General features: G+C 43.3%; 1 pseudogene; it reads left to right on the plus strand.

The window, feature by feature from the left end:
• The first annotated feature begins 3,099 nt into the window (after positions 1-3,099).
• Positions 3,100-5,228, plus strand: LOC129115268 (keratin, type I cytoskeletal 13-like; annotated as a pseudogene).
• Positions 5,229-5,469: the final 241 nt, after the last annotated feature.

Below are 5,469 nucleotides of genomic sequence, written 5' to 3' on the forward strand. Positions count from 1 at the left end.
CTACGTTGCTCTGCAGTAATGCTCATAGAGATTAGAACAAGTGAAGACTCGTACAGCTGGAGTTGTCCGGGTGAACGCGGTCAGTGGAGTTATCTCTACGTTTCTACATTGTTAGTCTACACGTGTTAACAACTCTGCGCACGTTTCGGCTCCATGCGGCTGGTGACTCAAAGAAATGAGGAGGATAGGACGAACACCAGCCAATAGAGTCATGCTGGTTTACTCTCAGGGCAGCCAAGATGGCAACATTACCGTCCCTCCTCCAACCCCAGGAATAATGTTTAAAATGTTAATCATTTATGAATTTAAAACCTAGTCAATAAGCATGGTCAGTGAGGACGACACCTGTGTGTGGTGGATAAGGCATACTTGCCAACCTTCAGACATCATAGCCTGATTAATCACCCTGAGTTCTCTTAAAAGGTGTAGAAACAGGCTTAAAATGAAGGGTCCTGTCAACTGAGCAAGTTCCCTTTTTAGTTAAATGTTAACACTCTGAAGTATGTTTGGTGGTTTATGAGGCTTTTCTGTCTTTTCCATCTGACAATTTCTATTTTTGATTAAATGGAAACCTGCCATGACCCATGCTTTCTTCCAGTGGAACAACGGACCCCTAAAGGGTCCAAGGTCTATCCACCACAGGCTCACTAAATCCTGTGGGATATCATTGAAATGTCTATGTGTGGCCACGATTCAGCTCTGTATTCAACCAGAGCTGCATGTTTCCTGCTTTTAGCCAATTCAGCACAAATCAAGGCAAGCAATTGCTATCATTTCGATGACTTGGCTATAAATCGGATTCAGACCAGCTATGTGTATTTCTCCTCTAGCCAAAAAGGTGTTAAATGTTGTTGAATGTAGTCTCCGTACATGCAGGTTGTAAGGGTGCATTTCATCACACCATTTTAGCAAAGTCCACTATGAAAACAAACTGAGATTTGTATCATTTCATAGACATGTTTTTTGTGTATCCACGATTTATCTCTGATTTGGACCTGCTACCTGTTGTATTATTTTAACATAACCGGCAAAATAGCATTGACCTTTATATTACTATTATTTTTGCAGTTACTCATACGTCAAATGTACCATTCTCCATAATTAACTGTCTTTCATTTTACACGTAATCACAAAAATGCAATTATGATTCTCAACCACTAAAGGAAAGCAGTACTGTTTGAGAGCTTAGATGTATAAGCTGGAGGGACATATTACCAAGATGACAACTGGCAACGCGAGACTCGACAGTTGGTGACGACTGAGCAACACAGAGCCACAAAACTCGACCGCCACTGTCATTTTTGAGAGCCGAAACGAGCAGTTTACACCACAATTTTGGTTTATTAAGTAGCTGTGTTTTTGTCTTGTCATTTCTTTATTAATTCTGCAGGAAAAATGTCATTTTTAGCTGTTAGCAGTGTAGAGTTAGCTGAACTTGCTACCTTGAGTCCCCCTCAGGTAACATGGTGCAAAAAAAAAGAAAAAAGATGTGTATCCATGCACATTTCACAGCATTAGATGAGCTGTATTCAAGCAGCATCTGATTCTGTATTTCCTAAAACTACCAAAGTGCCCTTTCAAAAGTCCCTGTCAGCGTTAGTATTTTCGGTGAGTGCTGCTCATAGCACTTTTGTTACTTTCTTGTGAACCGCTCGTCCGAAACACTTGGTACTCTGCACTTCCACTGGTCCTCCGTGGATAAACGGTTGTTGAGAGCATCGTAGGACTGATATACAGAAGACGGAGACTGATTCCTTTGATTATTTCATGGTGACTGTTCACGCCTTTTCTTTTTACATTTGTTGATTGGAATTTCTCTTGTGTTCCCAGTCCTGACGTAGGCTACTTGGATTGAACATGTCAAAGTTTATCTTGTAGAAGGGCATTCAAAAAAAAAAAAGTATAACAGCACTGTTCTCCGTCATTAGAGGTAGGTGTGTGCGCTTCACAGAAAGAGACTGTATGACTCACAATGACTGTTATTAAGTAAAAAACAAGCAGAGGCAGCAACAGTGCTTTTCTCTTCATGAGTTTTTTTTTTCTCACTCGGCAGATGATGTGATGACCAACTTTTCTGGCAACAGAAGTAGAAATCAGAAACGAGGGAGCGTTTGAAACATTGTTCTTTTTCATTTATTTCTCATGTTTTACTCTGTTATTCTGTGTGGCTGTGTAGCAGCAAGGCTGTAAATGCTACACATGCTAAACATAGAAATATATTTACAGAGAAAAAAAGGGACGTGTTCAATACTTATTTTACCCGCTGTATAAAAGGCAAATGAGGTGTGTGAGAAGAAGTGTGCTGGTGATAGGTCAAGTGAAAAAAACACTATCATACTTATCCATTTTACAATATTGACAATTACAGTGCATGTTGCCTTGGTAACATAACAGGTTTGGCCGGCAGTCTTGCTCAAGAATCATGGCACAAAGTAAAGTCACATCACCTGAAGTTGAAAAACTGCCAGATTAGACTGAATAACTAACCTGAGGCGACAGTTGGCTGTTTTTACGAATTACAGTTTACTTTTTTAGAAATAAAAGATAAAGATTCACAAGGAAGCCATGTGTTCATGCACATTAATTTGGTGCATGGGAAAAAAGGATGAATGGAAAAATGAAGCCATTGTATAAGGCTTGCAGGTAGCTGTGAGGTTTTAATGAATTCCGTCTATTTTGTAACAAAATGGGATTAAGTTTATTCCCTCTTTCTACTTATGATTGTCACACAAAATGAAGCTGAAGGGCGTGTGTGACGGGTGGGCAGAGCAACCATTTTAGGTCATGCTCCTTCCTTCAGCTCTGCATTTCCCTCCCACCAGAGACAGCAGCAGCAGCCTTGTGCAGCATAAAAGGGGGACAGAGGAGAAGCTGTGCATCTCAGTCCATCTCATTCTCTCCAAGGCAGACCTCCTGAGCAGACTTCAATATGTCTAGATCCACCTCGACCTTTTCCACCAGTAGTTCAGGCTTTGGTGGAGGCGGTAGAGGGCGTCTGGTGGAGGCTGTAGAGCTGGTGGAGGCTCTATTAGAGCTGGTGGAGGCTCTATTAGAGCTGGTGGATGCTATTCTGGAGGCCAGGCACCACGGTCTTCTTATGCTTCAAGCATGCATGGTGGTGCAGGTGGCAGTGGAGCAAAATCTCTGTTTCCTCAGGTAGCTTTCTTTCCTCTGGCTATGGCAGTGGAAGTGGTTTCGGCAGTGGAGGTGGTTTCGGCAGTGGAGGTGGTTTCGGCAGTGGAGGTGGTTTCGGCAGTGGAGTGGGGCATGGGAGGGGGTGGAGGCTACGGCGGAGGTGATGGCATGGACCATATTAATGTCAATGAGAAGGCCACCATGCAGAACCTGAACGACCGCCTGGCCTCCTACCTGGAGAAGGTGCACAGCCTTGAGAAGGCCAACTCTCAGCTGGAGCTCAAGATCCGCCAGTTCCTGGAGAGTAAGAGCTCCCTGCTTCTCGTGACTACTCTGCTTACGAGGCCACCATTGCTGACCTGCATGGAAAGGTATGTCACATGACCTCTAATTCCTGAATGAGATACCAAAGCATGCCAGAATGTAATTTATCATGCAGTGCAACTATTGGATGATATGTTAAAAATGATGCATTGGAGGTTTAACTTACCCTTTGTGGCAAGGCACATATATGATTTTGTAGAGAGAGTTACTCTGTAACATGAGGATAGTAATGTTATGTACTGTTTAGAGCATCTCACAGAGACAGTTTAAAGTAAGAATTACACTAATCATGTCAAATGAAACCTTGGTTCATTCCACAGATCCGGGATGCCACCCGCATCAATGGAGGCATCCATCTGTCCATCGACAATGCAAAACTGGCAGCAGACGACTTCAGAACCAAGTAAGTATCAGATGTGAGAGACAGAAAGTATCTAAGACATAGTAAATTGGAAATCACTCTGAACCAGTACATGGAAGATGTATACACTGTTTGCAAATGTTCAAACTCTTGCTGCCTCACAGGTTTATGAATGAGCTAGCCATGCGTCAATCAGTAGAGGCAGACATCGCTGGTCTCAAGAGAGTGTTGGATGAGCTGACACTGGCCAGATCAGACCTGGAGATGCAAATAGAAGGACTCAGGGAGGAGCTGATCTTCCTCAGAAAGAACCACGAGGAGGTGGGTAGCAAATGCTTGACGGCAGTCATCTGAATGGGTTTGCATTTAATTTGCCGTCTCGAGTGTAGAAAAAAATTACTCAAACGACTCAGCAAACATCCACCTTTTAACAAACTCCTATTATTCAACAGGAATTACTCGCAATGAGAGGCCAGATGAGTGGACAGATCCATGTGGAGGTGGACGCAAAACAGCAGCCAGACCTGGCCAGCATTATGGCTGAGATCCGTGAGCAATATGAGGGTGTGGCCGCCAAGAACCAAAGAGAGCTTGAAGTCTGGTTCCAAACACAGGTAAGACCAAAACCCTGGTGGTGAAATGAATTGACTAAGTTACATCTCACTGACTGTTTCAACTGGTACATATGTATCATATGTAGTTATACATGACACTGATTTTCTTCAACATCTACTCCAGTCACAGACGCTGAACCAGGAGGTGGCATCCACCACAGAATCACTCCAAACATTCAAGTCAGAAATGTCTGAGGTCCGTCGCACATTGCAGGGCCTGGAGATCGAGCTACAGTCCCAACTTAGCATGGTAATAGACATTGATCTGGGGCAAATGTTACATACAATTTAATGCAACCACCGTCGTTTTCAGTATATTCACTTCTTCATCCCTCTTCTCTTCACCTTCCTCCTCCAGAAAGCGGCCCTGGAATGCACTTTAGCTGAGACAAAGGGACGGTATTCCATGCAGCTTCAGGGCCTCCAGATGACGGTGACGAGCCTGGAGTCACAGCTGACGCAGCTGCGTGCTGACATGGAAAGACAGGGCCAAGAATACCAAATGCTGCTTGACATCAAGACACGGCTGGAGATGGAGATTGCAGAATACAGAGGCTGCTGGACGGAGAGGGCAGGTAATTTGTCTGCAGAGAACTATTTTGTCCTTTCATTGTCAACTTATAACTAACTCTGTAAAGTGAGGCAATCAACTGATATTTAAGGCAATAACTGTAATTCTCCCCCTCCACAGTGTGAGCATCACTGGAAAGAGCTCCTCTTCCAATGTTGTTGTGATCACAGAGGAACTGAGGAATGGCAAGGTGGTGTCCTCCTCTACAACCAGAACCTACTAATTTGTCACCTCCTGTCACCTGACGACCACACGCAACATATTAATTACTCAAGTACTTCCTTCAAATACACATTTGAAAGCAATAAAAAGCTGTGGTTTGCTGACTATCATTTGTCTTGTTTGACTTATTTGTGTCTCAATACCAAATAATGTCTATAGTGGCGTGGTTTTGAGATGAAGCAAAGGTCTTATGAAATTAAATATTTCATCTTCGTCCTGACAAGAGTTACTTTGACGGATAT

The sequence above is a fragment of the Anoplopoma fimbria genome, unplaced genomic scaffold, assembly GCF_027596085.1.
Source record: "Anoplopoma fimbria isolate UVic2021 breed Golden Eagle Sablefish unplaced genomic scaffold, Afim_UVic_2022 Un_contig_11394_pilon_pilon, whole genome shotgun sequence".
In the NCBI taxonomy this organism is placed as follows: domain Eukaryota; kingdom Metazoa; phylum Chordata; class Actinopteri; order Perciformes; family Anoplopomatidae; genus Anoplopoma; species Anoplopoma fimbria.